Source organism: Aotus nancymaae, unplaced genomic scaffold (assembly GCF_030222135.1).
Source record: "Aotus nancymaae isolate 86718 unplaced genomic scaffold, 86718_ANA_hifiasm-v0.15.2.pri h1tg000115l, whole genome shotgun sequence".
NCBI classification, from domain to species: domain Eukaryota; kingdom Metazoa; phylum Chordata; class Mammalia; order Primates; family Aotidae; genus Aotus; species Aotus nancymaae.
In genome coordinates this window covers 3778830-3800906 of record NW_026988530.1, presented here as the reverse complement: position 1 = coordinate 3800906, position 22077 = coordinate 3778830, and positions in this window count along the sequence as shown.

Here is a 22077-nt window from a genome sequence, read left to right as displayed (position 1 = left end):
TAGATATGGTGTTATTTCTGAAGACGTTGTTCTGTTCCATTGGTCTAGCTCTCTGTTTAGGTACCAATACCATGTTGTTTTGATTACTGTTGTCTTTTTGTAGTATAGTTTGAAGTCAGGTAGCATGATGCCTCCAGCTTTATTTTTTTATTATTTTTTTATTTTTTTGCTTGGAATTTTCTTCATTATGAGGGCTCTTTTTTTGGTTCCATATGAAGTTTAAGGTGTTTTTTTTTTTTCCAATTCTGTGAGGAAAGTCAATGATAGCTTGATGGGGATAGCACTGAACCTATAAATTACTTTGGGCACTATGGCCATTTTCATGGTACTGATTCTTCCTAACCACGAACATGGAATGTTTTTCCATCTGTTTGTGTCCTCTCTTATTTCCTTGAGCAGTGGTTTGTAGTTCTCCTTGAAGAGGTCCTTCACATCCCTTGTTAGTTGTATTCCTAGGTATTTTATTCTCTTTGTAGCAATTGTGAATGGACTTCACTCATGTTTGGCTCTCTGTTGGTTTATTATTGGTGTATAGAAATCCTTGTGATTTTTGCATTTTGATTCTGTATCCTGAGACTTTAATATAGTTGCTTTCCAGTTTAAAGAGATTTGGGGCTGAGACGATTGGGTCTTCTAAATATACAATCATGTTGTCTGAAAATACAGGCAATTTGACTTCCTCTTTTCCTATGTGAAGAAATTCTCCTGTGTGGCTGTTCCTCTGCTCTGAGCATTTACTCAATGTCTATTTTTGTCCTCCATTCTCTTTCTGAGACCTGTCTGCAGTGACATGATTCATTTTTATTGCTGTAAGATCTCCCATGGTATAAGTGGAATGTAAGAAATGTCTTTATTTTCCTGTTGATGAGTGTTTGGCCAGGTTGGAGCCCCTGGGACTGTGTTTCTCTAAGGGTTTTTGAGCATTTCTTTTGTACACCAGTACAGTTTCTTCTGTTCAGTAGTTTTCAATTTTTAAAATTTCATCCCAGGTAAGAAATGTAATTTTCCTCATAGGCCACAACATACACACTTTCATAACCAAGCATAACAAAAGAAAATTCACAATCATTCTTAGCAGTGGCTGATCATCTCTGTTGCGCTCCATTTTCCCCAACACTCACATTGATTGTGGGATTTTTGCCAGTCTGGTGGGTGTCACCTGATATTGCACCCTGTTAGGTTGAGACCCTCTTCATGTTTTTATTGGCCATTCTTTCACTTTTCCTCTTCTGTGAAGGGCTGGTTCAACTCTTTTGCCCACTTTCTGTTTAGTTGTTTGAATTTTTGCCTTTGTCTTTTATTATTACTATTATTATGTTTTTGAGACAGAGTCTTGCTCTGTTGCCCAGGCTGGAGTGCCATGGTGTGATCTCAGCTCACTTCAACCTCCACCCTTTGGGTTCAAGTGATTCTGCTGCATCAGCTGCCTGAGTAACTGGAATTATAGGTATGTGCCACAACACCCAGGTAATTTTTGTATTTTTACTAGAGACAGGATTTCACCATGTTGTCCAGGCTGGTCCCAATCTCCTGACCTCAGGTAATCCACCTGCCTCAACCTCCCATAAGGTTAGCTCCATATAAAGAAATAAAACCATTAGGGGTGCAGTCCCACAGATCACAGAACTAACCCAGCATCCAAGTCTGCTAACAGGTTCAAGAACTAGAGGAGCAAGATCAAACAAATTTAAAAGCTAGCAGAAGTCAAGAAATAACTAAGATTAGAGCAGAAATGAAGGTGACAGAAACACAAAAAAAACCCTTCAAAAAATCAATAAATCCAGGAGCTGGTTTTTTGAAAAGATCAACAAAATAGACAGACCACTAGCCAGAGTAATAAAAAAGAAAAGAGAAGAAGAGGATAGATGCAATAAAAAATGATAAAAGGGGATATCACTACTAATCTCACATAAATACAAACTACCATCAGAGATTACTACAAACAGCTCTATGGAAATAAACCAGTAAATCTAGAAGAGACGGATAATTCCTTGACACTTACACCTCTCAAGACTAAACCCAGAAGCAGTTGACTCCATGAATAGACCAATAGCAAGTTCTGAAACTGAGGCAGCAATACAGCCTACCAACCTAAAATAGCCCAGGACCAGACAGGTTCAAAGCTGAATTCTACCAGAGGTAGAAACACAAGCTGGTACATTTCTTCTGAAACTATTCCAAACAATACAAAAAGAGGGAATCCTCCCTAACACATTTAATGAGACCAGCATCATCCCAATACCAAAACCTGGCAAAGACACAGCTAAAAAAGAAAATTTCAGACCAATATCCACGATGAACATCAATGCAAAAATTCTCAATAAAATACTGGCAAACTGAATTCAACAGCACATCAAAAAGCTTATCCATCATGACCAAGTCAGCTTCATCCATGGGATGCAAAGCAGTTTCGATATACGCAAATCTATAAACGTAATCCATCACATAAACAGAACCAAAGACAAAAATCACATGATTATAATAGATGTAGAGAAGGCCTTCAATAAAATTCAACAGCCCTTTATACTAAAAACTCTCAATAAACTAGGTATCGATGGAACATATATAAAAATAATAAGAGCTATTTATGACAAACCCGCAGCCAATATCATACTGAGTAGGTAAAAACTGGAAGCATTCTCTTTGAAAACTGGCACAAGACAAGGATGCCCTCTCTCACTACTCCTATTCAATACAGTATTGAAAGTTCTGGCCTGGGCAATCAGGCAAGAAAAAGAAATAAAAGGTATTCAATTAGGAAAAGAGGAAGTCAAATTGCCTCTATTTGCAGATGACATGATTGTATATTTAGAAGACCCCATTGTCTCAGCCTAAAATCTCCTTAAGATGATAAGCAACTTCAGCAAAGTCTCAGGATTAAAATCAATGTGCAAAAATCACAAGCACTCCTATACACCAGTATCAGACAAACAGCTAAATCATGAGTGAACTCCCATTCACAATTGCTACAAAGAGAATAAAATGGCTAGAAATACAACTAACAAGGGACGTGGAGGACCTCTTTAAGGAGAACTACAAACCACTGCTCAAAGAAATAAAAGAGGACACAAACAGATGGGAAAACATTCCATCCTCATGGATAGGAAGAATTAATATTGTGAAAATGGCCATATTACCCCAAGTGATTTATATATTCAGTGCTATCCACATCAAGCTATAATTTACTTTCTTCACAGAATTGGAAAAAACCACCTCAAACTTCATATGAAACTAAAACAGAGCCTACATAGCCAAGACAATCCTAAGCCAAAAAAAAAAAAAAAAAAAAAAGAAAATAGCTGTAGGCATCATAGTACCTGACTTCAAACTATACTACAACGCTACGGTAATCAAAACAGCATGGTACTAGTACCAAAACAGAGACATAGACAAATGGAACAGAAAAGAAGCTTCAGAAGTAATGCCACACATCTATAACCATCTGATCTTTGACAAACTTGACCAAAACAAGCAATGGGGAAAGGATTCTTTATTTAATAAATGGTATTGGGAAAACTGGCTAGCTATATGCAAAAAGCTGAAACTGGATTCCTTCCTTACACTTTACACAAAAATTAACTCCAGATGGATTAAAGATTTAAACATAAGATGTTACACCATAAAAACTAGAAGAAAACCTAGGCAATATCATTCAGGACATAGGCATAGGCAAGGACTTCATGACTAAAACACCAAAAGCAATGGCAGCAAAAGCCAAAATAGACAAATGGGATCTAACTAAACTTAAGAGCTTCTGCACAGCAAAATAAACAATCATTAGAGTGAACCAGCAACCAACAGAATGGGAAAAAAATTTGCAATCTACCCATCTGACAAAGGGCCAATAACCAGAATCTACAAAGAATTAAACCAATTTACAAGAAAAAAACAAAGAACCCCATCAAAAATGGGCAAAGGATATGAACAGACACTTTTCAAAAGAATACATTTATGCAGCCAACAAACATGGAAAAAGGCTCATCATCACTGGTCATTAGAGAAATGCAAATCAAAACTACATTGAGATACCATCACATGCCTGTTAGAATGGCAATTGTTAAAAAATCAGGAGACAATAGATGCTAAAGAGGATGTGGAGAAATAGGAATACTTTTACACTGTTGGTGAGAGTGTAAATTAGTATCATTGTGGAAGACAGTGTGGTGATTTCTCAAGGATCTAGAAATAGAAATACCATTTGACCCAGCAATCTCATTACTGGGTATATACCCAAAGAATTATAAATCATTCTATTATAAAGACACATGCACATGTATGTTTATCGTGGCACTGTTCACAATAGCAAAGACTTGGAACTAACCCAAACGCCCATCAATGATAGACTGGATAAAGAAAATGTGGCACATATACACCATGGAATACCATACAGCCATAAAATGGATAACTTCATGTCCTTTGCAGGGACATGGATGAAGCTGGAAACCATCATTCTCAGCAAACTGACACAAGAACAGAAAATCAAACACTATATGTTCTCGCTCGTAAGTGGGTGTTGAACAATGAGAACATATGGACACAGGGAGGGGAACATCACACACTGGGGTCTGTCAGGGGTTGGAGGGCCAGGGAAGGGATAGCAGGGTGTGGGTGATTGGAGAGGGATAACATTAGGAGAAATATCTAATGTAGATGATGGGGGATGGATGCAGCAAACCACCATGGCATGTGTATACCTGTGTGACAGACGTGCACATTCTGCACAGGTACCCCAGAACTAAAATATAATAATAAAATAAACAATACCCCTTGTGAATATAGAAAGACAAGTGTTAAGATCAGAAACAAGACAAAGATATCGCTCTTTCTCTTCTGTTTAACACATGCTTTGCGGCTGCCCCTCAGACGCCTGGACTAACCACCCTCAGATGTTGAGACAGATGATGCCACACACACCTTGCATAATACCATGTGGGTCCTGTGACAAATTACTGCAAACCTGGTGAATTACAATAAAAATAAATTTATTATCTTACCAAAAATAAGTAAATAAAATAATGTAACTAAAAGATAAATTAATGTAAGCCACCACTTTAACAACACAAAGGAGAAAAATCATGTTTATCTTCATAGATCCATAAAAAGTGTTTGATAAAATTTAACATTTGTTTATGATTTTCAACAACTCCTAGAAAACTAGGAATAGAAGAGAACTTCTTCAATCCAATAGAGGACCTAATATATTAGTGATAATAATCACAACAATAAAACCCACAGCAAACACTATACTTACTGGTAAAATATTAAAATATTTGTGCTTAGAACCAAGAAAAAGATAAGGATGCACACTTAGCCACTTCTATTTAATACTGTGCTAGAGATTCTAGCCAGTGCAACAAGATAAATAATATGTCAGCGTTGGAAAGGAGGACATAAAATTGTCTGTATTCTCAGATAACGTTACTGTGTCAGTAAACAGCAAAAAACATTACCCGAACTACTCAAATTAGTGAATTTAGCAAAGTCATTGAAAAAATAAAAGGTAGATATGTAAAATAAATTGTATTTCTATATGCAAATGGAAAATAAAAATTGTTCAAAGATATTTACAATAGCATCAAAAACTAAGGAATAACTCTAACCACAGAGGAGGAAGATGTTTACACCGTGCACTACCACACTGCTGAAAGAAATTAAAAACAGTATTGATGAAAGGAGATATTGTTCAAGGCTTAGAAAAGTCAATATTCTTTAGGTGTCAATTCTTCCCCTAATTGATCTGTGGTTTCAGTGATATCCTAATCAAAATCTTGGGAGGTATGTTAATGTAACTTGACAAGCTAATTCTAACATTTATATAGAAATACAAAATGCCAAGTAGAGGTAAGAGTGTCTTGAAAAAGAAATAAAAAAGCAGGACTTTTTTTTTCATACTTTTGAGTTCTAGGGTACACGTGCAGAATGTGTGGGTTTGCTGCATAGATGTGCACGTGCCGTGGTGGTTTGCTGCAGGACTTTTATACTGCCAGATGTCCAGACAAAATATGAAGCTCTAGGAATTAGTAGTGTGGCATTGGCACAGAACAAATAGCTAATTAAATAGATTAGAATCCAGAAACAGATGCACCACATATCATCATCGTTCTGTGACAGCGGTGCTGCTGCAGTGCATTACGGAAAGGATAGCCTGTTCAAAATTTGATGTCGGGTTAATTTGTTGTCCATACAGAAAAGAAATAAAGCTTGAATGCAGTCTCACAACATACACAGTCTATTACAACTCAATTGTACATCTAGATATTAAATTATAACAATAAAGCTTCTAATTCATAAGAAAAAAGAATTTGGTCTTATTTTTCTAAATGTTTCGCAGAATCATGGTACTGGGATTTTCTTTGTGAAAAGATTTTTAAATACTAATTGAATTTCTTGTTTGATTTTTCATTTTCTGTAATAACTCACATCCTTTTAGAATTTTTCTATTTCATATAGCTTGTATAATTTGTTCATGTACAATTTTTGTAAACTTTAAAAAAAACCTTTTTTGAGTTTTTCTAGTTTTTCTGTTTTCTTTTTTATTGATTTCACCTCTAATAATTATTTTTACTTATTTCTGTTTGCTTTGGGTTTAGTTTGTTATACTTGTTTCTTAATGTAGAAACTTAGGTTACTGATATGAGATTTTTCTTCTTTTCTAATATAGGCAATTAATTACAAATATCTCCAATATTATGTAGACATGCAGTTATGTGGGGTCAAAAACAGCATATAAAATAGTCGTTTGCTTAAGGTTAAATTTATATCCTCTAATTCTCACAAAATTCGAAGGGAATTAGTTACTCATTAATGGCTTCCATCCCTTATTCATGTCACCTCTTTCAACTTGCAATTTACAATCTCTTCTCTACCAAAATAAATTCAAGGCAGCTTCACCTAGCTATGATAATTTAGAAAATCAAATCTCTGTTCTTTGGGGGTTATTGACTATTAATTCAGACTATTTTTCTTCTCATGAAGCTACATATATATTTCAATTATTTATTTCCATATTGTTATAGTTTGGATGGACAGAGGTGGGAGTGAAGTAATCATATTGGAAATTATGTGTAGAACATTTGCAAGAAAATGAGACCATTTACACTAAAAGTTAGCATGCTTTTAGCAAGTTTCTTTTGAGATTTTATGAGGAAAAAATGCCTGTCTTGTCAATTAATTGTAAGTACATTTCCCAGTGTCTCCTTTAGTATTCCAGGCTGCTATGTCTCAAAGGGAAGAAAAAACAATGGAATTTTGAAGGCTTTGGATGAGAAATAGTAATATGAATACCAAAAAAATACTTTATACTTAATAATATTATTCTGTTATTTGAAACTCCATATGAAATATGTATCTTATGACTCCTACATATAATGACATTTCATAAAAAGTTACTACAACAAAATGCCCAATAAATTCTTCAGTTAAATATTGCTCTATGCCTACTTAGTGCTAGGGACTATACCCGATATGGAAACACCAAGGTATAGTTCTAACTAAGAAATAAAAGAACAACAAATATGTTGGATATTATGACTCTAGCTCAATATTTTTAAAATACTACTTGATTTTTCTTTCCATATGCATTCTAAAATTCCTCTAGTATTTATATGTCAAAGGGGGTTCAAACTAAGTACAGATATCTTAGATTGTAAAACTTTTCCTAATATTAAAAGATTTTATGTTTGAACATCAGAGGTTGATGGATATACTTGGCTATGACAAGATTATGTAAGATTTTTATATTCAAAATACCAAATGCCAGATATTCTTTATTGATATTAGATGAAAGACAAATACAAATGAGGTCAGTACTCAATGTGCATAGTGTGACATTTACAAATATTTCTATTCACACATCTTGTTTTCAGTAACATTTTAATCCTGTCAGTGGATAAAATTAAATGACACTCTTAAACATGTCATTAAATTAAAACCTGAAAAGAGACTACTCATTTAATTATCTTATTTTAAATCTGTGATGGTGAAAAGAGGATTACATCAATGTTTAAATTTCAAGGGGAAAGAAAGGAAATTATATTGGCAGGTCTCTGAAACATGATTTTAATTTCATGAGTCTAGATGTTTGTAACAGCTATTAATCTATGATATAAATGAGATAAGCTTATATTGACTTGTGCATTCTCAGGAGGAAAATTAAAAATGTATATCTTTAAGCAAGTAAAGAACAAAGCCTGTTTTACATAATGATGTGTTGGTGACAGTTGCATGACAGTCTAGAAGAAATAATGAAGAAACGATCTAGAAGCAGCAATGATTCATCATAAAAATAACCATTATCAAATCATCTGCAAACAAAATCATCATAAAACTAACCACATCTTGCATTATCTGCCAAGTTTTTGAAATTGTTAAATTATACTAATCTGGTGGATGACAGACTCATCAATAATTGAGAAATTTCATAAATTAAACCAGAATGATATGTGAAAAACAGGAAAAAAATAACATTTGATTATAGAAACTACAGTAAAAGTAAAATTTTTGCTGGCTGCCAATCATTTAATAACTATTCTGTGCCACACAGTATGATAGGTACTGTACAATTATCTGAACATTACTAAGGATACTTGCCCTCTTTTACTGGTGAAAACACTTGTTTTTTTACCAAGTAAATAGTATTTGGGAGAACAGAGATTTAATTCGAAGTTTCTAGATTTAAGAACCATAGAAATAATTTTTTTCAAGAGAGACACATTATCACTATTTAATCATTTTGTTATCCACCTCAAAAATTTTATTTACTCAACAACAATTTCTGGGTATCTTCTTTATGTTAGACACTAATCAAAGTTCAGGAAAAACAGTGAATTAACAGACAAAATTCCTTGCCTCAAAGGAGTTGATATTCTGATAGGGAAAGAAAGAACAAAAAACAGCACAAGAATAAAATAAAACATATAAAAGTTGGATTGTAACAAATCACAATGAAAAAATAAATAAGCCAGAGAAAGTTCAGAGTTGGGGTGTGGGCTGCAATTTTAATTAGAGTAACCAGAGAAAGATTCCCTAAGAAAGAGGTTTTGAGCAAAATCTGAAAGAGGTAAGATAATTTCCAGCAATTTTACCCAGAAAAAGAACTCTAGAATGAGGAAAGAGCAAGTACAATACTTTGAGGAGGGAGTAGGCTTCTATTTTTGAAAAACAGAGAAGAGGTAACTCATTACAGAAAAAGGAAGAACAGGTAAATATGTAGGAGAAAAGGAGGCAGATATAGGAGAACACAAATTATATAAGGTCCTTAGTTCTAATTACGAATAAGATAGAAAGCCAATGGAGGTTTTACAGCAAAATAGTAACATAGTTTGGCACATCTCACAAGAATCGCTTGAATTTATCAGTTGAGTGTGAACATAGAAAACAAGGGCAAAAACAGAAATAATAAATATTAGACAATAAACTGCTCAAAGATAAAAGGGGTTTGGACCAGGATAGTAGAAATGTAAGTGGTAAAAAGTGGTTGAATTCTAATTTGAAGGTACTATCAACAGAATTTCCTGAGTGATTGGCTCAGAAGAGTGACAGAAACAAGAATCAATAACAAATTCAAGGTATCTGGCCTAGGTAACCTGAATGGAGTTGCCATTTTTTGAGTAATAAAAGCAAAGTAATATAGTGGGTTTGAGGGAAATAGAAGTTTGTTTATGGATATCCTTAAGTAGTAATGGTTATTAAAAATTGGGCATATTGAATCAGCACTTAGAAAAATCTGAAGTTCAGATATAAGACCCAGGCTGTCAGTATACATTTGAACATCTGTTTGAATCAGCTTATTATTACTTAGGTATGGTAAGGCTAGCAGACCAGGAGATTACTTCCCTTAAAAAAGTAGCTTATGTTACTCAAAGTCCCCAAGAGAGAGAATACACGTCGCACCATGAGGCACTAAATGGGGAAGCACTGCTGTCAGTCATAAGGCAGATAGGGAAGAAAGAACTTCAGACAAGAGCCTTTATTTTGGTTTCCATTGAAAGAAACAGATGAAGCAGGGTAAATGGTCTTACAATTTTTTAAGCTTTGAAAAACTTCAACAGGCTCTGGAACATAGGGGTTGTTCTTAGTTGTCTGGCACCTTGGCCTGGGGTGATTAAGGCAGGATTTTAGTGATCTGAAGCATGAAACCTCGATAAGAGAAGTGGGGGGAGTGTAGACTTGGATTTCTTGGTCTGTATTTGTAAAGTTCGCCCTCAGGAGAAGGACTATTCTCAACCAGGAGGGATGATGAAGGAGGCAGGAAGCTAAAATGAGTCTGGCACTGTCAGGTTGTCCAGAGCAAGATGTATCTAGAATATCTATGCAAAAGGGACATTAAAACATCAAGTATACAGAAACTAGAAGAAATGCGATGAATATAAAGTTGTCATTAATAGGTGGCATTTGAATCCATGATTGGGAATTAAATCTTTAAGGCAGGCATAAAAAGCGAAGTATTTAGAATGATTGGTCAACAGGTAGAATGAAATGCATTAGGAGTATCCTAGGACTCTAGTAAAACAATTTTTTTTCAATGAAAAGGTAATGATCCATTTGTCGAATGTTATCTGAGAAGAAAATATTGGGTAAAAACTGAGACTAGATCACTTTATTTTAAATGTTGTTAATTAATTACATGACTAGGAATAGCTTCAGAGATAAGCAATGGAGTAGAAATCCAAATTTTTCAGGATTTCAAGAGTGAACAGTAGAGTGATATCCACAAATATGGCAAAGTAAGAAACTTTGAAAATGCTCTGCTTCTCAATAAGTATGACAAAAATGATACATATTGTTAAATGTTTCAGAAATTTGGATATTCACTGAAGGCTTGCAGCAATTTGGAACAGTTTGTCCCATAACGCTGCTTGAATCTAGGTCAGAACAGCAAGTTTTGCAGTATTTCAACTTGTCCAATTCGCATCTCCCTCTCTAACTCTGCAGCAGTCTTGAAAAAATAAAAAAAAATAAAATTAAAAAAAAGGAAAAAAGGCAAAATCAGCAGCCCAATAGCCATTAGAGGGGATATAATGTGGTTGGAGCAGTGATTTTACACCTTATTCTTAAAAAACTGACATTATTTGAACTACTTGGTGGTTTCCTGGAAGACCCCTCTCACGAGGCTGTCTTTATTTAATCTGACTTGGGCCTCATAAGCTGAAAAAGTTTTTTCCCTGGAAATGTTGGTTGAAAACACTTGAAGGAAATTGCTTGACTTCGTAGCTGCCTAAGCAAGTGAGTAACAGCTGAAGAAAACAATAGCAGAAGCAAAATGTTTTAAGAAAAATATAGGAAAATGCCCATTAGAACTTTAAGTTAGAAAAGCTAAAAAAAAAAAAAAACCTTCTGGGCATGTGGAAGACCACACATGTGGGGCTGAGGGCACGGTCAAGAAAGACCTGAGAAGGACATAATTTCTCATCTCCAGTTGATCTTGAGGCTCCTCAGTAGCAGAAAGTGCCAGCGACGCCCAGCCACAGTTGCCACCCATTGGTCTTATGACTCTGCCAACCAGGCCACCACCGCAATCAATGGTACCCGTAAGCACCACTTAGAGGCACCATTACTGCCACCACTGAAGCCAAGGATGCCACCTAGTGGCCTCAGGACCAACCTGCCTGGGCCCACCATGTTGGACTCATGTATGTCACCCAGAGGCCCAAGAACAGGTACACTTGGCCCATTTTGGCCACCACTGGTGCCCAAGCAACAAACTACCTGGCATCCCCATCCCCAGAAAAGCCTCACCAGAGCCTCTACTAACAACTACAGCCCAAGTAACTGAACATAGATATCAATGATACTGAGTATAACCAAAGAAATCATAAAGATAATATAGTACTTTACCAATCCAGAATCAAAGTGAAAGCATGCTGCCAAATCTTCGTTATAGTTACATTTAAAAGTAAAAGTCTTTCTCTATGAACGCAAATATATAAATTCAAAGAAGAGACTGTTAAATCAGATGCACAGGTATCAAGTTCAGAAAACAGGAAACATGAAAAAACAAGAATACATGACACCACCAAACAAAAACAATAATTCTCCAGTAACAAATTCCAAAGAGAAAAAAATTTATAAAAATGACTCAAAATCATTCAAAATGATATTATAAAGGAAATTCAGTGAGATACTAGAGAACACACAAAAACAATTCAAGGAAATTAGAAAAGCAATTCACAATATGAATGAGAAATTCAACAAAGAGACAGATACCATATAAAAAGGCAGATAGAAGTCTTGAAGCTAAAAATTTCAATGAATGAAATAAAAAATACAATGAGAGTTTTAACAATACATAAAGCAGAAGAAAGAATTTATAAAGAAGACAGACCTTTTTTTTTTTTTTTTGAGACCGAGTTTCGCTCTTGTTACCCAGGCTGGAGTGCAATGGCACGATCTCGGCTCACCGCAACCTCCACCTCCTGGGTTCAGGCAATTCTCCTGCCTCAGCCTCCCAAGTAGCTGGGATTACAGGCACGCGCCACCGTGCCCAGCTAATTTTTTGTATTTTTAGTAGAGACGGGGTTTCACCATGTTGACCAGGATGGTCTCGATCTCTTGACCTTGTGATCCACCCGCCTCGGCCTCCCAAAGTGCTGGGATTACAGGCGTGAGCCACCGCGCCCAGCCCCAGACCTTTTAAAATAACCTAGCTAGACAAAAACAAAGAATAAGAGGCATTAAAGAAAGACTGCATGACAAATAGGATGCCATAAGATGACCAAATAATCAAATTTTAGGATTTATAAATATATTAAGAGATAGGTGAAGGCACAGAAAATATATGTCATGAAATAATAGCTGAAAACTTTCAAAGTCTTGCAAGAGATACGGACTTACAGATACAAGACAATTAAATACATTCAATCTAAACATATTCAAACCAAAAGGGTTTTCTCTAAGGTGCATCACGACCAAAGACAAAGAGAGTTCTAATCATATCAAGTAAAAATGTTAAGTCACATATAAAGAAATACCCATTAGACTAACAGTGGGTTTCTACAGAAACCTTATAGGCCATGGAACAATGTGTTGAGGTCTTCAAAGTACTAAGAAAAGAAAACTGCCCCTCCTCCTCTAGTAATCCCCTTGTTCAAATAGCATAATGTTATCATTAGTAAACTCATGTGACAATGTGCAGAAAGAAAAGTTGTTCAATGCTCTATAGATTTTATTATGACGTGGAGCGAGCAGTTAACATAGTCCTCAAGCAAAATACTGAAGGTGTACTGATATATATATATTTTTTTCTTTCTTTCTTTTCTTTTTTTGGACAGGGAACCTCGTTCTGTTGCCCAGGCTGGAGTGTAGTGGCATGATCTTGACTCACTGCAACCTCCACATCCTGGACTCAAGCAATTCTCCTACCTTAACATCCCAAGTAGCTGAGATTACAGGCATGTGCCACCATGCCCAGCTAATTTTTGTATTTTTAATAGTGACAGGGTTTCACCATGTTAGGCAGACTGGTTTTGAACTCCTGACCTCAAATAATCTGCCCACCTTGGCTTCGCAAAGTGCTAGGATTACAGGCATGAGCCACCACGCTCAGCCAGTGTACTGCTATATTTTCTACATAAAGTCAAAATGCTTTTCCTCCTTCCCATTGATAGAACTCCCAGAGAGAAGTTTCATATCAGGTGGTAAAGGCTGTGTGGATCCATTGCAACAAACAATGCAGTTGAGCTTTGAACAATGTAGGGGTTTGAGGTGCAGAACCCCAAACAGTCAAAAATCCTTATCATTTTTGACTGCCACAAAACTTAACTACTAATAGCTACTGTTGACTGAAGCCTTACCTACAACATAAACAGTTAACACATATTTTATGTGCTATATGTCTATAGATATGTAGATACATATATACTAGATATATAGGTATCTATATACACTAGATATTAGTGTATATATAGATATATATCCAGTGTATACAGATATCTATATATCTCATTTATATAGATATCTATATATCTATACAGTGTTTGGTGCAATACTGTAAAGATTGCAAAATACCATAGGACCTATATGACATGCCACTAGGTGATGCTGGAAGTGCTCCCAAGAAACAGAAAAGTCATGACATTACAAGAAAAAGTTGAATTGGTTGGTATGTATCATAGATCAATGTGTCTGCAGCTGTAGGTGCCTGCCATTTCAGACAGATGATTCATCATGAAACACACAACATAAACATATGGTATTGCTAAATATAGTACAGAACTATAAGTATACTTTCACTTTCTTATGGTTTTCTTAATAACACTTTATTTAGCTTAATTTATTGTAAAACTATATATAGACAGATATACTAGATATACAGATATACTAGATATATAGATATCTATATACACTAGATATTAGCATATATATATATATATATATATATATATATATAACAATATCTTCAGGTTCTCAAGTCTTTTTATTGTGTTTGGTTCAATACTGTAAAGCTTGAAGAACACCATGAGACCTATATGTATATATATAGATATATATCTGTATACAGTAAATATTAGTGTGTAGATCTTTAGTGCATATATATATCTACATATCTAGCATAACTATCTGTATATCTATCTATATACTATATCTAGTATATCTATATATAGTATCTTACAATAAATTAAGCTAAATAAAGTGTTAAGAAAACCATAAGAAAGTGAAAATATACTACTGTACTATATTTATCAATACCATATGTTTATGTTGTGTGTTTCATGATGAATCATCTATCTGAAATGGGAGGCAGCTATAGCTGCAGACACATTAATCTATGATACATACCAAGCAATTCAACTTTTTCTTATAATGTCATGACTTTTCTCTGTTTCTTGGGAGTACTTCCAGCATCACCTAGTGGTATTTCATATAGGTCCCATGGTGTTCTGCAAGCTTTACAGTATTGCTCCAAACACGACAAAAATACTTGGGAACCTTAAGAGATCGTTTTTTACTATGATAAGCAATTTACTGGAGATAACTGCTCACAGGGAGATAATTAGAGTCACATAGTGTTTTAAGCAGATACTCCCATCAGGAGCTCATCACAATAGCTACAGGATGTGGCTACAAAAAATGATAATACAGTATGTACTACAGTAGATTACATTCAATCATGATTTAATACTGTATATTTACATTTGTTTACATTTCTCTCAACTGTGAATGAAACCATGAAGGGTGTTTGGGCGTGTAAGTTTTGATAAATTGTAACTTTTTATAATAAGATGTGTAAATTTTATGGTAGCAAATGATAAAGTATTATCTACACATATTTTAAACATTTATGATATGACATTTTCTTAATTGTGTCAATATGTCTATGCTACATGGTTTATCTGCAAGCTTTTTCAAACTATCTCACATTTACAAAAATTTTCCAATATATTTACTGAAAAAAGTCCACATTTAAGTAAAGCACAATTCAAACTTGTGTTGTTCAAGGGTCAACTGTGTATCCAGTAAGGAAATTGTGGCTGATACCACCACCTGATAATTTTATGGTAGTCCATCATTCCCTGCTGTGATCCGCTTTCTTTTCTTTCTTTTTTCTTTTCTTTCTTTCTTTCTTTCTTTCTTTCTTTCTTTCTTTCTTTCTTTCTTTCTTTCTTTCTTCTTTCTTTCTTTCTCTCTTTCTCTCTTTCTCTCTTCTTTCTTCTTCTTTCTTTCTTTCTTTATTTCTTTATTTCTTTCTTTTCTTTTCTTTTCTTTTTCTTTTTTTGCAGAAGCCAGGGAGTTGAATTGAATAGAAATGTGATAGCATTATTATCTCTTAATTTTCAAAGACTTTGATTGAGCCTGTTAATCCCATAAGTTTTTTCAGGATGTAGGTAATTATTCCTTATTTACTCACTTGATTGTATAGGGGCAGAGACACAGTTTAAGGAGCCTGCCCTTGAATACTCTTACTATAATGGCTCTATTCAGGTGAAGAATAAATGTGGTTTTATATCAACTGCTAATTATATTTATCCTAATTGTACATTTGAAAACAGATTAAAAAACATACGGCAAGTCTCCAGATGTACTGGATGCACTATAAAATGAACTTGAATAAAATCTGCAGTTACCACCTGGTTTTCCTAAGTTCTGAGTAAGACAGAGAACAGTAGCATTTTGTGTTCTGAAAAATATGTCAGTTCTATGTAATTCTCCTTGTAAGTCCATATTTATCCTTCTAAAGAATGATGTGTCTCCTTGGGAAAAGTTTAAACTACTTACTGCATATACGTGTGACATTTCCAGACATTTCCTTAAGATGTCCCAGCTTCCTCTTCAATGTACTCTGGATTAGTGAACTAACTTAGATTTGTAAACTTAGATGAGGGGCAATGACTTTTCACAATGGAAGCTGATATCAGGCCTTCACTCACTGATTTTGCTATTTTCTTACTGTAGAAAGTTAAGAAATATCTTAGGTGACTGGTTACTTGCTTCACCCTAAAAACCCCATTATTAGCCAATACCAAAAATTCCTGCAAATAATGAAATCTTGAAAGCCAAGCCAGCTTTTCTGCGTATTATAATTATGTCCACTATGCTTCTGAAAATAAAATTCTGTCATATTGCTCCCACTATTCTGTAATCACATCATCTTTATTATTTACATTGATATTTGGCATCCATTTCTATGGAAGCATCCCATAAAATCAATCCACGTCTCAATGCAGGATTTCTTATTGCCTTAAAATAGAAAGTGTCCTCTGGGCTCACCTCTAAGAAAAACAGCCAGGTAGTAAAAATCCACCCCGGTATTTCCATCAACCTTTAAACGACTATGACAAGGAAGTTCCAGCATACTTGCTTCATTATGTACATCATCTCTGAATCTAGGTTTCAAGGAACTATTGTGGTATTAAAAAATAAACTTAGGCACGTTAAAATTTCTTAAGTTTATTTTAGCAGACAATGATTCATGAATTAGGTAATACCAGTTCAGTGCTCCATTGGGGTGAAGGGTTCATGTGAGAGAGAAACTCTTATAAGGTGTTCATGGAAAAAAGAAAAAGAAAATATATTCAATTGTTTATAGGAGAAAGGCCCTAGTTAAAGAATAGTTCGTGGCTTCTAATTGGTAAAGTCTCTGGGTTCATCTTACTCTTTACATTGGGCTTCAATTTGCTTATGTAGAAATGTAACAGACAGGAGCCATCTCATCTTAATGGCCTCCCAATAATTTTTTTTCTAACACTGAGACTATTAAGGCTAACTTTAACAGTACTTGCTGAAACATTGCATCTTGTCATAAAGAACATAACTTCATGTGCATCAGGTTTCCTCTTCCAGCCTTATATCACTTTAGCCGAATTCACTGAAATATATCATTCTTTATGTTTCCAAATTTTACCAGTACATATTAGCCAAGTCCTACAATTTCTTTGACATGTAGACTATTGTTTTCCAGATCAGAACTTGTACTTCCACATTGCACTTGCCTATTGTGTTATCAGACTGGTGTTATGTGGTTGAGTTTTGAGAAAAATAAGCTTCACTTTGTGAGATACTTTCCCATATGAGCACATTATATGATATCCACAGACTGGTAGGGGGCTTTCTTTTAGCAGATAAGAGGTTACTTGCTTTACCCTAAAAACACCATGATTAGCCAACACCACAGATTGAATCCTTTTCCTATAATGTTTCTACCAGATGGTAGGATGCACGGGAATTAGCGTGTTTAAGACTTTCAGGTTCTATACAAGATTCCTATCCTGTGGGTCCAAGGTCCACTCATCCCTAACTTTTACATAGGCAACATGGACCTTGACTTTTACATGAGTGAGTTGACAACTTGGTAAGTTAGTGTGTTTATACCTCTGCCTCCCTTGAAATTAGATCATAGGCACAGCTTCATAGTGAGGAAAATAAAATTCTTCCCTCAATGTACAATAAAGGCATTCTAGTCTTGAGAGTCAGCCAAAAGCTCTAAGTCTATTCTTTTCTTTTACAGGTTCATTAAAGTTACACTGTTTTCATAAGGCTTTATTGCTGGAGTTATTCACTTTCCAAATATCCTTTCTTCCATAGATACCTCATCCATATTAACCACAGAGGAAAGCTTAAGTAATTTGTAATGCTATAGCATACTAATGATTGGGCCGCTATTATTTTCAGACAACTGGAAAGTAAAAGTAAAAATTTATATTCCGATTGTTTTCTTTTGAGGACGATCTGTATTACAAGTATTCATAGCCTGAATTACCAAAACTACAAAGCCTGAGATGAGAATTAATTGTTGATTCTCATTATGAGAGGTACAATCTGAGACAGTGAGAAGGAGTGCGTGAATAAGGAAGTAAGACAAGAAATGATACCTCAGAAAATACCTGGGATAGGTTACTGTTTTTCACAATGAGCCACAAGGAAACACAGGAAGTTGCTTGACTGGTTTAACAACTCACCCGTAAAAGACATTTTGGAATAGACTGATGGAGAGTTTATTCTAGGGTCCATGATTTGTCCATCTAAATCCTATGTACATAGACATATTTTATTTTCCTCAAATATATTACTGCATATTAAAATATACTCATAATATAAATCTATCTTTTAGCCTTCATATTCCCATCTACCTTTCACTCATTTATTTATTTATTTAACATTTATTTATTGAACAATATTTAAGGTCTGGATATATAATAATGAGTGATAGAGCCAACCGTAAACCAGTAGCAGGTCAGATGGTGATAAGAGAGAAGGATAAATGAGGAAGGAATAAGTACAGAGGAAGGAAAGAATATTAATCTTCCTGGTTTCCTCTTGGCTTCTATTTCCCACTGGTGAAAGTTCATGACAAAAGAAATTACATCTTACACATTTCTATATTGTGTCATCTGTCTCATCTGGTGACTACTTAGGGATCCAGGTGTCATAATCGGTGTGCTGAGGAAATACATCTTCTAGGCTTATTTATGAATGTTGAATATTTGTTTTGATATCATGTGAATATGAGACGTGCAGAGAAAAAAATCCCTTCATAAAAGTGTCCAGCCATATGCAGATAGAGCAGCAGAACAACTCTTGCTAGTGTTCGTAAAGACTGCCTTTCAGTAAGGATAGCAAAATTGATCAAAGACTGCCTCTAAGACATAAATCAGTTTTATATTCAGGAAAAAGGCTGCAACTTGAAATTGTATACACATTTCCCATATCAAAACTAGGCAGATAGCAGCTTACATATCTAAGCATTTATGACTAGACAGTAAGTTCATCAAAGTACCATGAAATAAACTTGACATTAAGTATAAAAGTTCATCTCTGAAGAAAAGGACTTCATACTGTAGAAGGCCAGTGGGAACAAATGATTTCCACATATTTATTTATGAAAGCATTGCAGAGTGCATCATCAAGTAAAAAGGTGCCTGAAAACGACCTCTGTGCCCAAATAGAAATAATTTTTTCACTTCAATAGGAGCTTGATTTTATAACTGGGATTATTCACTACCTTTGACCTTTTCTACAGCCCTTCTTTCAGTCAAGTCATCAGCATAACTCCCGTTCTTTCTTTGGGTCTCAATTGAAGCTGCTCCTTCAATTCATGAATTATTCTTCCAATTCCTTCATTTATATAACTTCCTTTAATTCTTTAATTCCTCTATCAAAGAACTTATGTTTGCTATGATTATGAGTTTCCATGTCATAATTCCACACCTAATGAGAACACAAATATTATCACAGCCCCTAATTCACCGTCTAACAAGTACAGCACTATGTATCAAGTAAGAATTTGTTGAATAAATGATGATGGGCCTTAAATGGCACAGCCCCAGCTACCTGCTTTCCTATTAGACGCTCTTTCCATTCATTCACTGTAGCTACACTAGCACGCTTTGCATCTCCAGCTACACGTTACTGCCTCAAATCCTTGGCATTTGTTTTTTGCCTTCCTCCTCTCTTTCAACTGTCCCCTTCACAGCTGGGTTGTTTCGTCTTTATCTTTTATCACAAGTTGACTTTTCAAAGGCTTACATTTATATTTATCATTCATTATTCTATGCAAAGAGCTTCATATAATGTTCAAAAAATAATTGTTGATTGAATAAATGAAGAAGTAAAAGGTAAATGGAAATAGGAAGGCAAAAGGTCAACAATGCTCTTAGGATTCTAGTTTAATATTCAATAATAAATTTGAAGAAAAGAAAAAATCTTTTCGTGTCTATGTACCAAACTCTTTTTTTTTTAGGTGCTTAAAATATATTATTTAAATTAATCTTCTGAAGTCATTGTGAGATAGATATTACTTAAATTTTAAAAAGAAAACTACATCTGAAGAACCCACGTAAATATATGAAAGGCATACATAATTATGTGGAAGAGCCAAGGTTCAGTCTCATGCTCGACTTGATTACTGATTCTGCTTTCTTTATAACATATATCCTACTATTTACAGACTACAAAACAACATAATGGAAAATATTGAGGAAGGAATTTAGATGTAGCTTAATTATCTGTGAATGTATATAACTCAATTGTGGAATAGTATTTTAAAAAATAATCAAACTATTGAACTAAAATACCAATTAATATGCTTGTCAAAATTATTTCTCCAAAATGTAACCAGTTAACATGGACTATTAGTGAGGCATATATTAGCTTTAATAGGTAAAAAAGTATTATAATATCTGAATTAATGAATATAAGCTTTACACTGGTAAAATTATTTTCAAATTTGTTATACAGTAATTGCTCAGGTACAAAAAGGCAGATATTTCAGGCAGAATATTTATTCTTGCAGCCTTTCTTGTTAGCATTTGGTGTCTTAAAACAGTTTAAATCAATAGGTGATCTTCTCTAATTATCTATCAACAGTGAAACTACAAAGTTATTTGAGTTTGATGTACCAGTGTTGTACCATATACTTGGAAAAACTACGATGACTTTATAAATTTCCAAGGAAAAATACATCAAACTGCTAGATTTTTTTTCAGCAATGCAAAGTAGAGCAGTGAGGTCCTCAATTAAGAAAGATACCACCATTGAATTTAACTGATTTAATAATTTGCTGAAGAATGCAACAAAGGTACATTTTGATTTCTCATTAAAGTCCTGTGTATTGAATTTTCAACTTCCACTCAAAAACTATTTCTTAAGATACAAGAGAAAAGAATCAAATATATGCAAGTTCAAACAGGTATTACATACAATTAAAATTTCCAAATGTTTTCTGTTTTCCTAATTAAGTTTCTACGTTTTATCAATGTTGCTTTATTGCATTATGAATATTTTCCTTGCCCAATACCACCCCGTAATCCACTATTCTGGGAGAGTAAGCCTTACATCCCATTTGATATTCCCTACTTAAACCATTACTGGGGACAGATACCAAAGATGACCAGGTCTCAAGAATGATACTAGACCCCTCTCCAACTCTGAGATAATTTTTGTCAGGGTGCATGGCTTTTATTACACCAGCCTCAATCACACTCCAAGACTATGAGAACTATTCTGAGATGCTTCAAACTGTGTCCTTAGCTTTCCAGAATCACAATCCACAATCTATTCTGGACTTCTCGTAACTATAAACAGAGAGGGAGCCAAAGATAATCTCTTATAAGAATTGTATCTTCTAGAAATGGGTAGTAACAAATCATTAGGTATTTTTTAACACTAATACAGTTTAATTTCTAATGCAAAAAATCAACAATTATCTCCAGATTTAAATAAGAAGATTTTCTTTAGAAAATAAAGTCCTCAATTATTCTGGAGTATGAAGCAGAAAAATCCCATAATTCTCAGTAGCCAATATCTCAAAATGTATCATCAATATATTGTACAGAATTAAATCCACATCCCTCTTTTTTCTCTATATTTATGTAGAACACATTACCTTAGGTCATTATTAGTACAAGGAAGGAAACAAGAAACACAGTATTTTACAGGTGCATTAAAGTGTTGGTTTCTACATCTGTAAACTACCTTTGAACAGCCAATACTCAAAGGTAGTAAGAGAAAAATGTATTTTGCTTGTAAAACCTATAGTTGTTTTTTTTTTTCTTTTGAGATGGAATCTCTCTCTGTGATGCCCAGGCTGGAGTGCCATGACACAATCTCAGCTCACTCTGCAACCTCTGCCTTCCAGGTTCAAGC